Source organism: Pseudophryne corroboree, chromosome 4 (assembly GCF_028390025.1).
Source record: "Pseudophryne corroboree isolate aPseCor3 chromosome 4, aPseCor3.hap2, whole genome shotgun sequence".
Classification (NCBI taxonomy): Eukaryota; Metazoa; Chordata; class Amphibia; order Anura; family Myobatrachidae; genus Pseudophryne; species Pseudophryne corroboree.
The window spans coordinates 434,501,307-434,524,095 of NC_086447.1; the positions used below are offsets into that span (position 1 = coordinate 434,501,307).

General features: G+C 43.1%; 2 pseudogenes; one reads left to right on the forward strand and one right to left on the reverse strand.

The window, feature by feature from the left end:
• Window positions 1-5,060: 5,060 nt before the first annotated feature.
• Window positions 5,061-5,179, reverse strand: LOC134912516 (5S ribosomal RNA; annotated as a pseudogene).
• A 1,970-nt stretch (window positions 5,180-7,149) lies between these two features.
• Window positions 7,150-7,268, forward strand: LOC134912517 (5S ribosomal RNA; annotated as a pseudogene).
• Window positions 7,269-22,789: the final 15,521 nt, after the last annotated feature.

The window sequence follows — 22,789 nt, forward strand, 5'->3', positions numbered from 1 at the left end:
GCATAGACACATAGACAGGTAGTACAGTAGGATATGATCCAAGAGAAATGGGCATTGACAGTTGGTCAGAAACGCGGCAATCTTAGATGTACGCTCAATGCCTAAATCAATATTCAACAACGTCCAGCTAGGTGATCCCATAGCAAATCCTGTCTAAACAACACAAATCAAAACATATAAACAAATAGCAGAAAGAAAGGACAGAAAAGAAAGCAGGGAAGGAAGGAATAGAGAATCAAAGAGAGGGAAAAGGGAAGGGGGGGGGGGGGGGTCATTTCAGTGCCTGTTTGAACCAAAAAGCAGAAGTGTCTCCTCATTGTATCTTAATCTTTTTTATTCATCGTGAATAATATTAGGTACTTTTCTCAGTCACTTTATAGTGACTACACTCCTTATTTGCCTTAAAAATGTCTATTATTTTAAAATCGTAGCCTAATAAAAAATAAATGAATGTGCCACTTGTTACACCTGACATGCATAGTACGCATCCCAGCTCCTACTGCCTGCAGTATGTACTGAAGGTGTGACGTGCATGTGTGTGTTGCAGCCACAGGACTGGGAACTTGGATAAGGGTAAGCATAATTAGACAGGAGGGGGCAGGGATGGGAGTGAGCAGAGGTGTAAACCAGGGCTGAATTATAATGGGGAGTGGATGGGGCAATACTCTAGGTGCCCACACACATTGGGGGCCTCCACACTGCCCCAAACATTGCACCCTGGCTGGCTCCCAACAGTGTCACAATGTATTACATCTCATATTCCTGGCACTGCTGGCAACGTTGCAGACATGTACTACATTGCGATGCTGCCTGTAAGAGCTATAGCAACAGCGGGTGTGCGGATGTGGGGAGGGGAGACACAATTGTATTAGTGGGAGTCCCCACAACTTGCTATGGGGCCACCACAATCCTTACTCTGGCCCTGGTGGGATCTAGTAAAGAGGTTTGCCTGAGGTGACACCGTAGCTGCTAGTACAGTATATAGCAGTGCCATAACTAGACATTTTAGCGCTGTGTGCAAGAAACAGCATCGGCGCCCCCCCCCCTTCCAAATTTAGAACAGGGACGTAGGTGCGCGTCAGAAATTAAGGGGCGCGGCTTCATGGGGAAGGGTAGTGGCCACAAAATAATACCAATTCCTATTACTCTGTGCAGTAGTCTCCATTATTCAAATTACGGTGCACAGTAGCGCCATTTACACACATTACGCCAGGTAGAGCCCCTGTCACACATTACACCAGGTAGAGCCCCCTTTTACACATTATTGCAGGTAGTCCTCCCTTTTACACATTACGGCAGGTAGAGCCACCTTTTAAACAGTATGGCAAGTAGAGCCCCATTTTACATATTACAGCAGATAGCGTCCCCTTTTACACATTATGGCAGGTAGAGCCACCTTTTACACAATGCACCAGTTAGAGCCCGTTTTACACACTGCACCAGTTAGAGCCCGTTTTACACACTGCACCAGTTAGAGCCCGTTTTACACACTGCACCAGTCACCAGTTAGAGCCCATTTTACACACTGCACCCTTTAGAGCCCCGTTTTACACATTGCACCAGGTAGCGCCCCTTTTTACATACTGCACCAGGAAGAGCCCCATTTCCTTTTATACATTGCACCAGGTAGACCTACACACACCCCTACACACACACACACACACACACACACACACACACACACACACACACACACACACACACTCTCACTCTGTCTCTCTCTCTCTCTCTCTCTCTGCAGCCATACACAAACATATATATATATATATATATATATATATATAAAACACACACTCACTGTGCAGCCAGGCACAAAAGCCTTCTTCAGACTGCTTGAAAACTTAATTACCCAGCCTTCCATTTTCTCCTGAAAGGGGCTGCTTGCTCCTCCAGTGTGCCAGCTCCTCTCTCCTCTAGAGGCGCGTCGTTACGTCAGGCGCCGCAAATAAACTTTATTGTGCTGCTGTGAGCAGTAGCCGATGGCCAGCAGGACCCGGGCACTCCCTCACTTTCCGGCAGGGGCGGGCGGGCAAGAAGATTGGCAGGTAGGCGGGCTGGTGGACGGGCGGACGGCCAGGCAGAGGATCGGCTTGTCACGGGAGCTTGATTGATAGCGGCGGCAGCAGCGGCAGGAGCACAGTCATGCGGGTGCTGCTGGTGGTATTGCGCCCACAGTGCATTTGCGCTGTGGGCAAGGCACCTCTAGCACATTGCTAGTTACGGCACTGGTATATAGATCTGTTAAACGTACTGTATAAGAGAATGAATACAAATGTACTAACAGACAGCCACATGGGCTTATGATGTACTACGCACCCTGCTCCCATTGTACATACTATTCAGCACTTCAGGTTCTTCCTTTTTCATGACAATCAGCCTCTTGTTTTTTACCTTTTCCTGGTGCGAGTCAGACAATCCAATACTCGCATGTTACTAAATGCTGCTATGCGAATAGTGATACTTATTTATCATTATAAATAAGACTAGATAAGAACAATAGCAGTTTTTTAGATTATGCCGTAACTCTTTATTCTTACTGTGAGAGTTTCAAATGAATAGTCCCTAAATTTTATAGAGCAAGTTCTGTTACTGGCACATTTAACATAGTTTACCAGTCTAAATTTGGCAAAATAATATATTTTGCAGAATTGTTGACAATATAATTCAACTTCAGTCAACTAACATGGTTACGTTATAGATTATAAATCTGAATTTAACAAAGTTCCATAGTCAGTCTCTGACGCTTAAATAGCAGACACAATCTATCAACTGAAATATCCATCTATGAAAAGTATAGCATTGGGACACAGAGTACTTTTTCTCTAGAGTGTATTTGATAAATCATCTCCTTCCTTAGACTGCATGTGAAAGTACCTGCAATCTGTCTCTTGAAAATCCTTGGTTTTTCACAGCATGTAGTCAGTCGCTTACACATAAGTGCTTTGCTTTGTATATAATCTTTTATATTACAAGCTTTATCTGTTATATTTCCTACATTGTACTTACAAAGCATGAATAAAATAATAAAACACAGCCTAGGTGCTGAGATATTAATTACCTTTCATATTTTCTTGTAGCCAGTGCACTCCCAAAAAATTCTGAATTTGGGCACTGTGGTGAAATACTTTGGGCCGGATTCTATTAGAAGCAGTAATTTATAGCGCATTGAAAAGAGTGGTAGTCTATTCATAAAAGAATAATTATGGTGTGAGAAATATTACTGTCATGATGTCAATTTCAGGTTGTCACATACACTGGCATGTAACCTGCTGCGATCTGATAATTACAGAATACCAAATTAACAGAAAAATAACTTTTGGGGGCTTCTACCAATCACAGTTTCAAAATGATATACAGTACTTGTGCAAAAAGAAATAGTACAGCGCCACTTGTGAGGTGAAATCTCAGTAAGACTATGTAAATGAATAATACGTTATAAGTGTAATAAAAAACACTAAAAGCCCACGTAACCTTATCAAATGGTGTCAGCCAAACCCTAAAAATACAACACTGGTATAGTATTGTTAAAAGGTATAAGAAATGGGGAGATAGGGGTACCGGCGACAAGTGCGGCTAAAAACAGTGGTTTAATGTGCTTAAAATTAAAAGCCAAAAAAAGGGGTATAAAATTATAAAAACAAGTTTTAATGTATATGAGAGTAAAAACAGGTTAAAAAAACTGATGTATAAAATACAAGAATTTTTTTTTCATATAAAAGACAATATGAAAAATGTAAAAGGATAGGAAATCAGACTTAACTTGAAATCAGTGGGGGGTCAGTATAGGTCCAACGCGTTTCGTCTCATCAGACTTCTTCAAGGGGTAGGGACAGAATGAAGCTGCATGTCTATTTCTACCCATATTACTTAGTTAGGTGGTTGTGACATCATAATAGATCATGTGATATGATTATACAATTAGCATTGCGAGAGCTCATTTACAACACAGCTGGGGAGAGAACCAGGACAAATACACTTATTAATAATAAAAACGAGTTGATTACAAAGGTTAAAAAGCGTTTAAAACAGTCCAGAGTGTAATTAGGAGTCACTTCCGCCACACTTCCGGTGATGGAGGACTCGGCTCGGCACTTCCGCCCCACTTCCGGTGGCGACTGCGCATGCGCCCGCGGCAGCTCCCAGGTTCACAAGTCCTCTTGCGCATGCGCCCACGGCTGTTCTGAGTGGCTCTTAAACAGAGAGGTTTTCTGTCTTCTTGTGTTCTATCAACAAGGTCCATTTTGTGTGGGATTCTTTTGTATGCTTTTCAGTGAGGCTGTGGCGGCCACCTTTGAGTGGATAAGCAGACAATCCTAGGATCCAGGCACATCGGTTTCCATAGCAACTGGATTACATACATAGAATGATAAAAACAAATGGTAATATCAAAGTATAATTATATATATATATATATATATATACATGTTAAAAGCACGGTTTCCATGGCAACAGCTCAAAAACCATCAAATAAACAGGTATATTATATAGAGTATGTTAACCACTGCCAGTGTGCTATTTATAAAGTGCTAGTGCAATATACTGGGTGAATCTATAAGTGACCTAAATTATTAAAAGAAAAACAATAATGATAATAATAATAATAATAATAATAATACAAATGTGACCAAGAGGCTTATCTCAATAATAAGACCCGTGACTATTATTTATTGTATTAAAAATATGTGACATACATATGAGAACAAGTGCGTGTATAGTACGTCAAAAGGACCAGTGTGTCCGAATAATATTATTCAGTGATGTTAAAAAAACTACTAAAATACGTGATTTTATACTGGTGCTGTTATTTGGTCAATATTCATTGGACATCATATGTCATCATTACAGTACCTGATCTTCCCATGTTGTCTCCCTCCCTGGTACTGGTCAGGCCCGGACACTGCTTAGCTTCCAAGATCAGGTGAGATTGGGCGTACCAGTGTGGTTTGACTGTACGTGAATTTGAACAGACACCATAACACAAAAAACCAGGTTATCACTAAAATACGTGATTCTATAATGGTGCTGCTATTTGGTCAATATTCATTAGACATCGTCTGTCATCCTTACAGTACCCGATCTTCCCAGGTAGTCTCCCTCCCTGGTACTGGTCAGGCCCAGACACTGCTTAGCTTCCAAGATCAGACGAGATTGGGCGTACCAGTGTGGTTTGACTGTACGTGGATTAAACAGACACCATGACACCAAAGACCAGGTTATTAAAAAAAAAATTAATCATAAATGTGCAGACCGTGCCTTATTAAATGACGTGAAATACATAAAGGTAAAAAAAGATAAAAAGAGAGAGAGGTGAAGGATACTACACCTTATAGAAAAGGTGCAATTTCGTATCCTTCATTCAAACCAGCTGGATGTAAAGTCTGTAGCTGGAATATCAAGTACATTTCTTGTCTGGAAAGTTTATTCGCGAGGTCCCCTCCTCTCTCTCCCAAGTCCACGTGTTCAATAGCCTTTAATGTAATGTCCTCTGGATTGGAATTATGCTGTAAAGTAAAGTGTCTAGAAACTGCATGACTTTCCACTTTGTTCTTAATGTTCCTTATATGCTCCTGGATCCGTATTTTTAAGGGTCTTTTTGTTTTTCCCACATACTTCATTTTGCAGGTACATTCAAAGAGGTAAATCACGGATGATGTGTTACAGTTCATAAAGTCTTTTATGGTGTATTTTATATGTGATCTTATGCACTTTATCCTTAGCCATAATTATTTTTAATTTTGAAACCAGTTTTATTTACAATGCTGCGGTACAGCGATGGGAACAACATTTGCCCCGAGTTTTGCTAACTTATTTATGGGAAGTTGGGAGAGAGTACATGTTTACAATTCAAGAGTCTTCAAGGAGAATGTGATACTATATAAATGATACATTGACAACATCTTAATTATCTGGGACGGCACAACAGAAACTTTTAATGATTTCCTCAGGACACTGGGAATCAACGATATGAATCTCGCTTTCACCTCGACTTTAGATAGTAGATCTGTGGAGTACCTAGATCTGATTTTAACTGGAGAGAATGGAGGGGTCACTACAAGAAATTTCATCAAAAAAGTCGACATGAATAGTTACTTGCACTATCAAAGTAACCATTTAGAAAGGTAGAAGAACAATATCCCAGCATCCCAATTCTCAAGAATAAGAGGAATTGCACCAGCTCTAAGGACTGTGATGACCAACTTGAAATTTACAAAAAAAGGTTTGAGGATAAAAAATATCCCGGGTCTATTTTAGATGCAGCTCTGGAAAAGACAAGAACCTTGGACAGAGAGGAACTACTGACGTATAAAACCAGAGAAGAGAAAAAAGACTCAGTGGCCTTTATTACCACCTTCAGTCAACATGAAATAGTAATAAGAAAATCCCTTAGAACCCATTGGGACATTCTCCTAATGGACCCAGTGCTTAAAGAGATCCTACCGACCCAACCAGAACTTATTTTCAAAAAGTCAAGAAATTTGAAGGACCTTATTGCACCAAGTGTGTTAAGAGAAAAATCCATCTGCAAGACTCAGATGCTGAAATGCACAGGGTCGTATAAGTGTGGAAAATGCAACATATGCAGATATCTACACCGGAACAGAAAAACCTTCAGTGACACAGAAGGCAGTAAGGAATACACCATAAAAGACTTTATTAACTGTAACACATCATCCGTGATTTACCTCTTGGAATGTACCTGCAAAATGAAGTATGTGGGAAAAACAAAAAGACCCTTAAAAATACGGATCCAGGAGCATATAAGGAACATTAAGAACAAAGTGGAAAGTCATGCAGTTTCTAGACACTTTACATCACAGCATAATTCCAATCCAGAGGACATTACATTCAAGGCTATTGAACACATGGACTTGGGAGAGAGAGGAGGGGACCTCGCGAATAAACTTTCCAGACGAGAAATGTACTGGATATACCAGCTACAGACTTTACATCCAGCTGGATTAAATGAAGGATACAAAATTGCACCTTTTCTTTAAGGTGTAGTATCCTTCACCTCTCTTTCTTTTTATCTTTTTTACCTTTTTTACCTTTATGTATTTCACGTCATTTAATAAGGCACGGTCTGCACTTTTTGTGATTACATTTTTTTTCAATAACCTGGTCTTTGGTGTCATGGTGTCTGTTTAATCCACGTACAGTCAAACCACACTGGTACGCCCAATCTCGTCTGATCTTGGAAGCTAAGCAGTGTCTGGGCCTGACCAGTACCAGGGAGGGAGACTACCTGGGAAGATCGGGTACTGTAAGGATGACAGACGATGTCTAATGAATATTGACCAAATAGCAGCACCATTATAAAATCACGTATTTTAGTGGTAACCTGGTTTTTGGTGTTATGGTGTCTGTTGAAATTCGCGTACAGTCAAACCACACTGGTACGCCCAATCTAACCTGATCTTGGAAGCTAAGCAATGTCTGGGCCTGACCAGTACCAGGGAGGGAGACTACATGGGAAGATCAGGTACTGTAATGATGACAGACTATGTCCAATGAATATTGACCAAATAACAGCACCAGTATAAAATCACGTATTTTAGTAGTTTTTTAACATCACTGAATAATATTATTCGGACACACTGGTCCTTTTGACGTACTATACACGCACCTGTTCTCATATGTATGTCACGTTTTTTAATACAATAAATAATAGTCACGGGTCTTATTATTGAGATAAGCCTCTTGGTCACATTTGTATTATTATTATTATTATTATTACTATTATTGTTTTTTCTTTTTCTTTTAATAATGTAGGTCACTTATAGTTTCCCCCACTATATTGCACTAGCACTTTGTAAATAGCACACTGGCAGTGGTTAACATACTCTATATAATAAACCTGTTTATTTGATGTTTTTTGAGCTGTTGCCATGGAAACCGTGCTTTTAACATGTGTATATATATCATTATACTTTGATATTACCATTTGTTTTTATCATTCTATGTATGTAATCCCGTTGCTATAGAAACCGATGTGCCTGGATCCTAGGACTGTCTGCTTATCCACTCAAAGGTGGCCGCCACAGCCTCACTGAAAAGCATACAAAACAATCCCACACAAAATGGACCTTGTTGATAGAACACAAGAAGACAGAACACCTCTCTGTTTAAGAGCCGCTCAGAACAGCCGTGGGCGCATGCGCAAGAGGACTTGTGAAGCCGGTAGCCGCCACGGGCGCATGCGCAGTCGTCGCCGGAAGTGGGGCGGAAGTGCCGAGCCGAGTCCTCCGTCACCGGAAGTGTGGCGGAAGTGACTCCTAATTACACTCTGGACTGTTTTAAATGCTTTTTAACCTTTGTAGTTAACTCGTTTTTATTATTAATAAGTGTATTTGACCTGGTTCTCACCCCAGCTATGTTGTAAATGAGCTCTCTCAATGCTAATTGTATAATCATATCACATGATCTATTATGATGTCACAACCACCTAACTAAGTAATATGGGTATAAATAGACATGCAGCTTCATTCTGTCCCTACCCCTTGAAGAAGTCTGATGAGACGAAACGTGTTGGACCTGTACTGACCCCCCACTGATTTCAAGTTAAGTCTGATTTCCTATCCTTTTACATTTTTCATATGGTCTTTTATATGGAGAAAAAAAATTCTTGTATTTTATACCTGTTTTTTTAACCTGTCTTTACTCTCATATACATTAAAGCTCGTTTTTATAATTTTATACCCCTTTTTTGGCTTTTAATTTTAAGCACATTAAACCAATGTTTTTAGCCGCACTTGTCGTCGGTACCCCTATCTCCCTATTTGATATACAGTACTGACAATGTTGGTAAAACTATAATGGTAACTCTCAGCACCACAAAAGTATGGAAGACACAGTAGATTCCCACTTCACGGAATGTTACTAACAATAACAAATCCATACAGAATTCTTTCTTTTGTTAGATATTTAGGGGCAGTTGCAAAAGATGCAGACCAACATAGAGACACATGGGGCCTAATTTAGACCTGATCGCTGCTGGGCGTTCACGCACAGCAGCCGATCAGGTCTGAACTGTGCATGCGCCGGTGCCGCAATGCGCCGGCGCATGCCAGACAGCCAATAGCCATCTCAGCCCAGCGATCGCCTCTGGCTGATTGACAGGTAGAGGAGGTCGCTGGGCGGGAGGGGGCGGGCCGCCGGCATTGGCCCGCCGTTTTATGGGCGTGATCGCGACAACTGCGTGATGGCGTCACATACAGCTACTGTGACCTGGATAGCACTGGTAGAGAGCTACTCTTCAGGTACAAAAGCATCGCCGCCGTGGGATGCATTTGTACCTGTGCATGGGGGGGGGGGCCTGACATGCGGGGCGGACTAGCCCTGTGCTGGGCATCCCCCCGCATGTCTGAGTAACTGATCATAGCCGTGCAAAATTTTGCACGACTACGATCAGGTCTGAATTAGGCCCACATACTGTATACACCTCTAACTGCATTATCGTTTCTGGGCAGTCAGTGGCAGGTTCAAATACAGTACATGGTAATGTTGATGATAGTCACCAGCAATAGCAAACCATTTTTGACTGAATGAATGTGAATTGACCTTGATCTACCGGTCGACCACAGACACGCGACTGGTAGATTACGGTGATGTCCAGCAGCAGCCAATAAGAATCAGGCTGATTCATATTGGCTTGCTGCACTGCAGCTGTAATTGTTGGCTGTCACATACAGTATGAGGGCAATAGCCAATAAGAATCAGGCAGATTCTTAATGGCTGACTCGTAACTCCACAGCCTATGCTATCCCTGGCTGTCTGGTATGGGAAAGGCACTCAGCTCCTTTTAGCTGTGCCAGGCCCTGAAGAGGGGTATATAAAGGGGGAGCCAGCAGATAGCGAAGACCAGTCAATGGAGCCACAGCAGGTGAAACAGCCACATGGGGTGACTGAGTGGTGAACTCTTGGCAAGGTGACATACCGGTTACAGCAGCTGATGCTGGATATTGCATGGTGCCTCCTCTCTCAGGGGGTATGCACATTCACTGCTCCTTTATACCTGCAGGTGTTAACATGCACCCCATATCTGTGCTAGGGGTTATGCATTAGCACTCCTTCCCTTTACTAGAAAGTATGCACATATATCCCTTCTCTATACCAGGTGGTACTGTATGCACATACTCCAGACTAGAATGAGCACAACAGGAGGATGATTTATCAAATCAGAGAGAGAGAGAGAGAGAGAGAGAGAGAGAGAGAAAGTGTAAAAGTAAAAGTAGGCCATACCAGCCAATCAGTTTCTAGCTGTCATTTTACAGGCTGTGCTAGAAAAATGACAGAAGCTGATTGGTTGCTAAGAGTGACTTCTCCACTTTATTTCTCTCCAAGATTCCTACATCTCCCCTTAAGTGTTGACCCCTTAACCCCTTAAGTTGGGTTTCAGAAATGTAAGAGAACACTGTTAATAGGTGCTTCTGATTAATTACAAAAAAACATGAAAAACATGACAAATCTATATAATAAAAGCCAAGCAATGCTGATATAAATGATGTAATGATGCTGTAATATGAAAGTTGGAATACTATGAACTCTGACCTCTCCCACCAGTGTCAGTAGTTACAGGAGAGAGAAGAAGGGGTGGAGAGAAAGTTTTGGGATGAGGAAGAGAAAGATGAGGAGGGGGAGAGAGTAGACAGAAGTATGGGGAGAAAGTGTTGGGAAGGTGATATAATAAGTGGGGGAGAAAAAAATAAGAGAGTTAGGGTACATTTACTAAGCAGTGATAATAGCGGAGAAGTGAGCCAGTGGAGATATTTCCCCATCAACCAATCAGCAGCTCTGTATCATATTATAGTATGCAAATTATAGATGTTACTTCAGTGCTGATTGGTTGCCATGGGCAACTTCTCCACTGGCTCACTTCACCACTCTTATCACCGCTGTGTGTATATATATTGTCAAAGTCAGAAAAATGTCTCTATGCACGTTGCCATATTTGCACCGCACACTGGTCCGCGCTGCGCATGCGTACGCTCTCCCGTGAAGGCGCATACCCGCGATAGCGTGCACTCGCAGGCGCGGTATGCGTATTTACGGTAGAGTTTATGTAGTCGTAGCGTGCGACTCATTCGTTACAAATGTTCACAATTAATGTAGTTTGTAGATCATGGTCACCTTGATAGATTCTGAAAGTCTGGTTAAAATAGAAGGTCCCTGTTTAAAGGAATCCCTCTTTGTATTGTACGAAGGGTCTGACAGGAATCATACAGCAGTGTTTGGTACCCATCGGAAGAGTATTTAATTAGTAATATTCCGGTGTTGGTTTGGAGCGTATTAATCGCTCGTGCGAATAGTTATGGACATAAGAAGTTTATGTCCATTACTATTATTTACACATACTCAGGTATGCGGCGGGAAACCCAGTTTCCCACCCACCTGAGCTGTTGGAAATCGTCACAGCCCACCTGTATGAATCACCCTATGACCTTTTGTTATGATGCAGGGCCGAATTCCTTCGGCCAATGGACAATGGGATTGTAGGACCAGGAGATTGCATTGTGTGTGGGGCATAAATAGGCAGGCCGACCACATCCAGCTCTCACTCTCTCATCAACGGTTATCTGCTGATAGCCGGGAGCTGGATATCGAGGCGCAGGCGATCATACCCTTTGTGCGTAAGTTTCTCTCCGTAATCATTGTCTTTCTGTGAGCCAATTTCTCTCATCTCTCTCTCTCTCTCTCTCTGTTCTGTTCTCTCATATCTCCCCTAGACTAGGCTAGTATTGTATTGTATTAGATAGTATTGTATTGTATTGCATTTAGGTCAGTGTAGTATTGTCTTTTGTATTTATTGTTTAGTTCTGTGGTTAGGAAGTCTCTGTTATATTGTAGTGTATCATTTGTACTGTTATCCCCTTTTTCAAATATATTAGATATAATACAGTTAATAGGCTTTGGAACCTAAACCAGTATCTGTGTATTTTCTATAGTATTAAGTGTTCACTTGAGCGTCGGTGACGCTCAAGCAGCCTTGTAGTTAGTCAGGTTACACAAGGTTGCACTTACACCCTGTATTCACATTAAGTTATTCTGTGTATTTCATTGGTATAAGGTTTAAACATTAAGGTATAGCGTTGTGAGCGTCTGCGCCGCTGGTGACCTCCTCGTGGTCTCGAGCGTATGCTACGCCATAGCGAATCATTACTCTAGTCATAACCAATAACGTGTCCTGTGATCACTGGGCCGTGAGCGAACGTGACGCTTGAGCGTCTCGCCTACGGCGGAGCGATCGTTACGCAAATAGCGTACCCTTACGGTACTTCTTAGGCAAACAGCGTACAGTGTTCTTAGACTTCATAAAGGGTTGTTTATACGACAACGGAATTTAGAATTGTCAATTGGGGACTCGTCCTATCCTTCTCATATCTGCACTAGGTAGATCAGCAGACATTATCCCCCAGCAAAGGGTGGGAGGTTGTCTCCCAGTGCTGACGGGATAAGCGTCTGCTTCGCTTAGATAAAGAGTGCTGAAGGAATCCGGGAACCGGAAGTAAGAACAAAACGCTTGTGTCTTTTAAAAACTGTTTTATTTCTCTTCTGTCTTGCGTATACACGCACGCATACATTTATCTGCATTTCTTTTTCAATTTCGTATATCACTATTCCTGTTTGCCAATTTTTATAGTTGATAGAAAGTGCTAAAAAGAGATTTGCTGTTATTTCATAGTAAAGGTAATAGTTAAAGTATAGAACAACACACGATTTGTCTAGGAGACAAGGCAGTCAGTGTGGATTGCGGTAGATGATCAGGGATCATTTACATTGATAAAAGTATATATTGTGTTACGGTGGATCTTTGCATTGCGTACACGTGTCGCTAACAAAGACTAGCGTACGCAATCAAAAAGGCAGACGCACGCAGCGTACATTACGCAACGTAGCGTCCGGTTACGCTCACGTAGCTCAAGTCACGAAAAAGGTGAATTAGCGCAAAACGAGAATTAGCGCAAAGGCGATAAGTAACGCACAGCGGTAGATAACGCGAAGCGGTAAATAACGCAAATCTATTTTTGGAAAAAAAAAAAATCTGAAATTTAGTTTAACAGATCCTGCTCCTAATTGGTAACACTGTTGGACTGAAGACAATTTCTGCGCAGAAATAGATATAGAAACAAAGTGTACATGTGTTGAGTGAGTGTGGTTTTGTATACATAAGTTTATACAACTTTAAGGTGGAACCAAAAGGAAAGCCGGGTACTCGTCAAGGGACATACGTGTAAGTGACATATACGGTGGCTAGGGAGGCATCCCTGGTTAAATAATATTTGAGCATTAGAGTATAGCGGATCATAAGGTAACAAGACCAGGAGGTCATAAGGTAACAAGACCAGGAGGTCGTAAGGTAAAAGGTCCGCTATAAAAGTCCAGTGGCACAACGCCTGGGGTGTTGGTGCAGAACCCATATAGGCCATACAAGCTCTTGCTGAAGGAATCGCGGCCGGAAACATCGATTCCATTGATCTTTCAGTACATAACAAGTAGTGCTTGTGTACTGAACGATTGGACCGCACGTAATTGTGTGCAGTAGTTAGTAATCTGACCTAATACCATTAGAGTAAAGTGGTCACAAACGCTATTTGTACATTCTGACGTGATTTGTGTAATTTTTTATTTTTGGAAGGGAAGTTCGCTGGTCACTCAGGAACTATCTAACAACCCCAACTTTACTGGAAAGAGTAAGTGTCCTGCGGGTAACCCTCATATGTTCCAGTAAACTGAAGGTTCCATAGGGGCCCTGTATCGAGTACGCCAGCACCACGTCGGTGTGATCAGGTCGTATTGGTCGAGGTGGGCGAGTGAGTGGGGTACTCGGTAAACCGCCACCGCCGGCCTACTGTGGAGTAATTTGGTTGTCTGAAAAGGCTTGCTGAAAACCTTGATACAGAGATCCAAGGAGGACTAAGCAACACCTGCAGACTATGGGGGCCAGTTGCTCAGGTAGGGGGCGATCAACCCTGGTTCAGGTTGATTCTGTGAACCGACCAGTTGGGTCGGCACGATATGTAATGTGTGAAAAATATGGAAGTCACACCGAATCTTTATGTGATGAATGGGAGAGAATGACTGTACAAGACAGGGACAAATTCCCAAGAATAGGTAGCTTTAGTCCAGAAGTGTTACAAAATTTAAGGAGGAGGATATGTCTCGTAAAATCAGCAAAGAGACGAATTCAACATCATGATTATTTACAGTTATGGCACCAGGAAGGTGAGATACAGAGAGGTTTGGCTCTGGCGGCAGGATCTGGGGCAGTCAGGAAGCTGATAGCCACAGCTCCTCCTCCACCATACATTGCAGGAGAGAAGTTGATTGCGGAGAGAAACGCACTGGGTTATAAAACAAAAACTCTTAGTAACCTTGTAAATGTTAATGATGTTAACCAAATAACTCATGCAAGTATTAACCCGTGCAAGATGTACCCTGTTTTGAACCTTCCTCAGGAGTGTGATCAAGAAGACGATTCAGCAACAATTTCAGCTCTCTCTCTTGCAGCCACCATAGCAGAGACCACAGTAGGCACAGCGACACCCACGAGATTAGTGAAAGCCCCTAGCGGAGGGATAGGTGAGGTCGTGTCAACGGGTAAGTACGGCACCATGCACTACACTGAAACAATTGTACCACAACAAGCAGTAGAATCTACACAGGAAGAGGCTGTTAGAATTGCTCCTGTAAGGGTAATAGCAGTTCCCAATGGAAAAACAGATGTGTCTGGAGCCACTCCCATAAGGAACATTGCCATGTACACTCCATTTTCCAGAATGGAATTAAGAACAATAGTGTCCGAATTTCCTGACCCCAGGAAGGATTTAGTTGCTAGCCAAAAATACATCAGGGATCTAGGTAACACTGTAGAACCCAACAACAAGGATTGGCAGATACTGCTAAGAGCTTGTTTACCTTCCAATGTTGACGCAACTCAATTTTTAGCTGACTGTGCATTGGATAAAGATGTACCGCTTACAGACGTGTACAACAAGGATAATGTAAAAAGGATAAATTTACAGCTAAAGGAGTATTTCCCTGCCGTTGTTAAATGGAATAAAATATTTTCCATTAAGCAAAAGGAGTCCGAAACGGCAACAGAATATTTTCACCGGGCACTATTAGAAATGGCAAAGTACACTGGTATAGAAGACATTAAGACCAACCCAAACCATCGAGAAGTAGCAGTATCTGTACTGATGGATGGTTTGAAAGAAACATTAAAAGCTAGGGTACAGACCACGCAGCCATGTTGGCGAGGTCTGTCAGTGTCCACATTGAGAGAGGCTGCTATTGATCACGACAGAAATATCACTAGGCACAGGGAGTCGCAAAGTGATAAGTTGATGTCAGTAAGTATACAGGCGCTGACCACAAGGCAGCCTGCGTATGTACCACCGAATCCTGTGGGTAAGGCAAGTGTAATAACATGTTTTTCTTGTAACAGACCGGGACACTTTGCACGAGAATGTAGAACAAAGAATGTACAAAGATCTTTTCAACCCCCTAGACAACGACACGACACACGACATTGGGAGCAGGGTCCACAGAGGCGGAGTTTTGAGCCACATACAGGGGAAACAAAAAGATATCCCCCGAACAGAGATTGGCATGCCTCTGGTAGTTCCCAGCTAACCCCCGCACAAGTAGTCGCTGCCAGCGGGATTCAGGGAGGTCAGCATACCAAATAGGGGTGTGGCCATACCTGTAATCTGCACCCAGTTAAGTTGATTGCTAGTCTTGGAAGCGAACCAGAGATTGCAATCAATGTAGCTGGTAAAACTTTAAACTTTCTTGTAGACACAGGGGCGGCCAAGTCAGTGATAAATTCGACAGTGGGCATGAGAACCACTGGTAGGACAATTCCAGCCATGGGAGTAACAGGAGTAGTCCAGCACTACCCTGTTAGCAAACCAGCCGAGATTACAATAGGGCCTTTGCATACCAAGCATTCCTTTTTGCTGGCTGCATCGGCACCAACTAATCTCCTGGGAAGAGACTTACTATGTAAAATGGGTTGCGTCATTTATTGTACTCCTGAAGGTGTATTCTTGGACATCCCTGAGAATCACGCTCAGGAAGTACGAGACATGTTAGACTCCCCATCAAAATTAATGTCACATTCCATTATGACAAATAGGAATCCATCCCAAGTAGAAGAGATGACATCTCAGATACCAGAGTCACTTTGGACAAAAGATGGACAGGACACTGGATTAATGGCAAACGTAGCTCCAGTAGTTGTACAAGTAAAAGATGGTAGGATAGCTCCAAAAATCCCACAGTATCCTCTGAAGCCAGAGGTGGAGTTAGGAGTTTTTCCCGTAATAGAGCGCTTGCTACAACAGGGCATTCTAGTAAGAACGTCCAGCACAGCAAATAGTCCCATCTTCCCTGTTAAAAAGAGTGGGGGGAGGGGTTACAGGCTAGTGCAAGATCTAAGGGGGATTAACAAAATAGTTGAGAGTCAGTTCCCCGTAGTGCCTAATCCAGCTGTCATCCTAATGCAAATTCCTCCCACTGCCAAATTTTTCACTGTTATTGACCTCTGCTCCGCATTCTTTTCGGTACCTCTGCACCCTGACAGCCAATATTTGTTTGCATTCACATACAGAGGAGTCCAATACACGTGGACTCGGTTACCCCAAGGTTTCATAGATAGTCCAAGTATATTTTCTCAGGCTTTGCATGATTGTTTACAGTCTTTCCAACCGGAGAGTGGATCAGTGTTGATACAGTACGTGGATGATCTACTACTGTGTTCTGATTCATTGGAGGCATCCCTGAAGGATACGAAACAGCTCCTGTTTCATCTTTCAGACACAGGTCACAAGGTTTCCAAAGACAAGTTGCAATTATGCCAAACTAAGGTAAAATATTTGGGACACTGTCTAACACAAGGACTGAGACACCTGACCGCTGATAGAATCCAAGCCATTAGAGACATGACACTGCCACAAACCCAGCAACAGATCAGGACGTTTTTAGGAATGTGTGGGTATTGCCGTAATTGGATCCCAGGGTTTTCCATATTGGCGCTACCTTTGCAGGAAATGGTCTCCTCAAACAAACCTGATCGGATTTCGCATACAGACGAATCCGAAACAGCATTTGAGAGACTCAAACAGTGTCTAACGCAGGCACCAGCACTAGGTATGCCAGACTATGGGAAACCCTTTGAACTATACGGAACAGAAAGTGCTGGGTGCGCAGCAGGTGTGCTAACACAAAAACACGGTGATGCCAGCAGGCCAGTTGCATATTACAGCGCTCAGCTAGATACGGTAGCGCGATCCCTCCCCACATGCTTGCGTAGCGTTGCGGCGATAGCATTGCTAGTGACAAAAAGCGAAGATGTCGTGCTAGGCCACAACCTCACAATCCATACACCGCATGCGGTATCTGCCTTATTGAATTCTGCCCAAACCAGACACGTCTCATCAGCAAGGTTTACGAGATGGGAATTGGCATTAATGGCCCCAGTAAACATCACCATAAGGAGATGCAGTGCATTAAACCCTGCAACATTTCTCCCAGGTGTGCCTGGTCAGACACAAAGGGTGGAAGGTGAGAGTGATGGGGAAGGAGGATTTAATGCAAAGGAAGATACACATGATTGTATGGAATATTTGACCCAAAATTTTACCGCAAGGCCTGACATCAGTGACAATCCACTGGAAGATGCAGAACTCACGTTCTACACGGACGGTAGTTGTCACAGACAGTCAGACTCGGGAGACTTGTGTACTGGATACGCAGTCGTAGATGACCAAGACACCATAGAAGCAGAACCGCTAGGCCCACCTCACTCAGCCCAGGTTGCTGAACTGGTCGCCCTAACCAGAGCATGTGAATTGGCTAAGGGTAAGTCAGCCAATATCTACACCGATTCCAGATACGCCTTCGGGGTAGTACATGATTTCGGAGCGCTATGGCGGCTCAGAAATTTCATGACGGCGGCTGGTACACCGATAGCGCATGCAGCTTATATAAAAAGGCTTCTAACAGCGATACAGGAACCCGACAGAGTGGCTGTTATCAAATGTAAAGCACATACATATAGCCAAGACCCAGTATCCCTTGGTAACAGCCGAGCAGACGAAGCCGCAAAGCTTGCAGCTGCTACCCCCATACATACAGACAGACACCACACAACTGATGGTATTTAATACCATCAACACACAAAAGTTGTGTGAGATGCAGAATTTGTGTTCCACACAGGAGAGAGCAGTCTGGAAGGCAAAGGGATATGGCCAGGAGTCCTCAGGGCTCTGGACGGATGGACATGGTAAACCGGTGGCCCCCAGGGCATACCTTCCATGTCTGGCTGAAGCAGCTCACGGGCTGACTCATCTAGGCAAGGAGGGGATGTGCAAATTGGTAAGAGCATACTGGTGCGCCCCAGGATTCTCCTCTCATGCGAGTAAAAGAGCAATGTCATGCCTTACCTGTCTGAGAAAGAATATTGGAAAAGCAATACCTACAGAACCATCCCATATCCCACCTGCCGGCGGCCCTTTCCAGGTAATACAAATTGACTTCATTCAATTACCCCCATGTCGAAATTTGAAATATGTACTTGTCTGTATAGATGTTTTCTCGAATTGGGTCGAAGCATTTCCAGCAGCTACAAATACCGCTATGTTTACAGCTAAGAAAATTGTGCAGGAATTTGTATGTAGATATGGTATCCCTAGAATCATCGAAAGTGATAGGGGTACCCATTTTACAGGTGATGTCTTTCAAGGAATGTGTAAATTAATGGGTATCGATAGCAAGCTGCACACTCCGTACCGTCCACAGGCGAGCGCGAAGGTCGAAAGAGTGAACAGCACTATTAAAAATAAATTGAGTAAAGTAATGACAGAGACAGGATTGATGTGGCCAGAAGCTTTACCCATTGTTTTGTATAGCATCAGAACCACTCCCAGGTCCCCTCTTAATCTGTCTCCTTTTGAAATCTTGTTTGGTCGACAACCGCATGTCATGATTAACCCTCAGGATGATTTGAAATGTAACAATGAAGTAACTGTAAAATACTTAATTAACATGAGTAAACAGTTGAGGAATCAAAATGATAATCTGAAGTTGGTGATTCCTGATTTACCAGGTAGTAATTGTCATGACATTGAACCTGGGGATTATGTAATGATACGAAATTTTCTACGCTCAGGTTGTCTTATTGATAGATGGGAAGGACCATACCAGGTCTTATTGACTAGCACCACAGCATTGAAGGTTGCTGAGAGAGAGACTTGGGTCCATTCATCCCACTGCAAAAAGGTTGCCGATCCAGAGAAGTCCCGTGATAAGGAACAGACGGTAGAGGTTGTATCACTGGAGTGTCTGTTCCAGGAGGACTGAGGCGGCACCTGAGCCTTGAAGACCGAAAGCAGTTGTCGACTCCCTTCTCCCTTTTATTGTTTTTCTCCACTTCCCAGCCCCTCTCCCTTAAAATTTCTTTTTCCCCCTTCTCATTCTTCTCTATTTCCTCCTCAAAGATGGACTTGCCCCAAGAGACTGTGATCCGGATTTTGATGTTAACCATGATGTTGACCAGAGCAGTCTGTTCCGGCGAGAGTACCATAGAGGTCGAAAGAGGTTCTGGAATGGGTTCCGATTATGATGATGGAGGCGTAGTTTTCCAAGATCAACCAAACCAACAAGCAAAGGCGAGTATCAGAAAACGATCCGATAGAAGAAATTGTGATGGATTGTTAGCTGAAGAAAATTGTATCTGTAGGCTCTGTGATAATCTGGTTGAAGATGGGTGCATAAAGAAATGCCAACCCAGTTTTAATATCCATATGGACCGGCATCCATTGAGTGACTATCACTCCTTAGTGGGTAACGTGTTAAACCAAACAGATTGTTGGGTATGCTCTCAAGTACCTCAGGGTCACAGCAAATCAGGGCTAGTACCATTTCCTTTAACGTTAGGGGAGGTACTTGAGCTAAGTGGTGGGAGACCGGTGGATCGGAGGTTTAACATCTCCAGCCCTCCTAGTTTGAAGCTCCACCAATACCATGTGGATAGGTCCCTCATATGTTTTAACATCTCCAATCCCAGAAAACCGGGAAATTGGGAAGTGTCATGGAGCAACCTTACCATGACCTTTTCACACAGAGCAGATAGAATGCCTACAGATACAGAGCTCGTACGCCATATAGCCAGTAGAGGAAAATCTTTTCGGTATCGATATACCTTAGGAAATAGGATTACTAGAGTTGGAGAGGTATCACCAGGATACTGTGCACATATCGTACAAACTGATACGTGCATTAAGCAGATGGAAGAATTAGGGTCAGGAGATTTCACCTGGAAGGTTTGTAACATGGTCATGTCCTTCTCCGTCCCTTATGTTCTCCCCGATGATGCATATTTCATATGCGGGAGAAAGGCGTACAAGTGGCTTGCCCCAAACTCTGAAGGATTGTGTTATATTGGAAAAGTATTGCCTGAAGTGATGACTGTTACACATGACAAAATGAAGGACATACACCGTGGTGCCCAAGCTCCTTATACTCACACTCATTACGAGCACCGAGTTAAAAGACAACTGTCAGAAAGGTTAGAGCATCCGGCCTCTGATCTTATCCATGAATCCACCGGGATTCAGGTTCTGGTAGCGTTAGATTTCACTCGCACCGCTCGAGGTGTGATGAATTATAGATACATTTCCGCACTCGCCAATTTGTTAGATAATATCACTGAAATGTATGATGACACGTTTAGATACACTGGAAGAGAACTTCAAGCTTACAAAACAGAACTAGTTCAGCATAGGATGGTTCTTAATTATCTTACAGCAGTAACAGGCGGATATTGTGTTACATTGGCAACACAGTACGGCATAAAGTGTTGCACGTATATCACAAATAGCACCGAGGACCCGGTAGAGGTCATAGACCAAAAGATGGACGATATTCTCCAATTGAAGTGGGAATTTCGTCGAAAACACAATCTCACCCTTGCTGCTGTAGGTAATGAGCTGACTGGTTGGGTGTCATGGTTGAACCCACGAAATTGGTTCTCCGGTTTAGGAGACTGGGCTCAAGGAGTCATAATGGATGTTGGAAAGTTTCTACTATGTATCTTGGGTGTCGTTATATCGATTGGATTGATATTTAGATGCGGGCAGGCTTTAATGAGGTGCAAACAAAGTACAAAAGTGATGAGCTTGAGGAGTGAGGAAACCGTAATTAACCTGGATTTGATTTATGACCCAATGATAGAAACCAGAATGTGATGAAAATGCGATTATACGGTCCGTTTCTTTCACCTGTTTTTCTGCTTTTCTCCAAGATACAAAGACCCCCTTGGACGAGGAAGTTGACGAGACGCTATACAGACAACAGACAAGCACCAAAGAAGAAGATTTGACAACTTTAAATATGGACACTTGATGAACTTTGCCATGGATCCCCAGTTTCCCTAGTATTTTTAAACTCACGCTAGCCCAACATTTTTGTAAATCTGATGGCTCAGACAAAGCTATTTGCTCATGCCCAAGGAGCAATACAGCGCAAAGAAGACGACTCTCAACAGATACCGAACACAACTTCAACAACAGATGTACATTTCCCTGACATAGAATATCATTGCATTTCTCGTAAGTGTTCTTTATCTTCATCTCTACAACCCCCAGGTAACGACACACATAGACGATAGGGAATACAGGCACAGATAGCAGCAACCACATACCTCCCCCATTCATGTATCATCAACTAAAATGTGCATCCCCATTTTGTTACAACCACAGCCGAAATGAGCTCGGTAGAGTTTGACAGCCCATCCACAGACCTGTACCACAGGATAAGAAGGAATTCAAATGTATACTTCGCAATACCTCGAAGCTTGATTTACCACACGTACGGCACGATGATACATGACCCTCCAAACATGGACTCATACACACATGCTTCTGCTTTCTCACTAGGTCATACCCTCTTCACACCTACTCCACTCTTCTCCCCTACCCAACCATGGAAATCAATTAACCCCTGACTTACATTTTTCTCCTTAAATATTTTAGAAGGTGGCAGTTATTATTGACTGCCAAAGGGTGGACTGTCAAAGTCAGAAAAATGTCTCTATGCACGTTGCCATATTTGCACCGCACACTGGTCCGCGCTGCGCATGCGTACGCTCTCCCGTGAAGGCGCATACCCGCGATAGCGTGCACTCGCAGGCGCGGTATGCGTATTTACGGTAGAGTTTATGTAGTCGTAGCGTGCGACTCATTCGTTACAAATGTTCACAATTAATGTAGTTTGTAGATCATGGTCACCTTGATAGATTCTGAAAGTCTGGTTAAAATAGAAGGTCCCTGTTTAAAGGAATCCCTCTTTGTATTGTACGAAGGGTCTGACAGGAATCATACAGCAGTGTTTGGTACCCATCGGAAGAGTATTTAATTAGTAATATTCCGGTGTTGGTTTGGAGCGTATTAATCGCTCGTGCGAATAGTTATGGACATAAGAAGTTTATGTCCATTACTATTATTTACACATACTCAGGTATGCGGCGGGAAACCCAGTTTCCCACCCACCTGAGCTGTTGGAAATCGTCACAGCCCACCTGTATGAATCACCCTATGACCTTTTGTTATGATGCAGGGCCGAATTCCTTCGGCCAATGGACAATGGGATTGTAGGACCAGGAGATTGCATTGTGTGTGGGGCATAAATAGGCAGGCCGACCACATCCAGCTCTCACTCTCTCATCAACGGTTATCTGCTGATAGCCGGGAGCTGGATATCGAGGCGCAGGCGATCATACCCTTTGTGC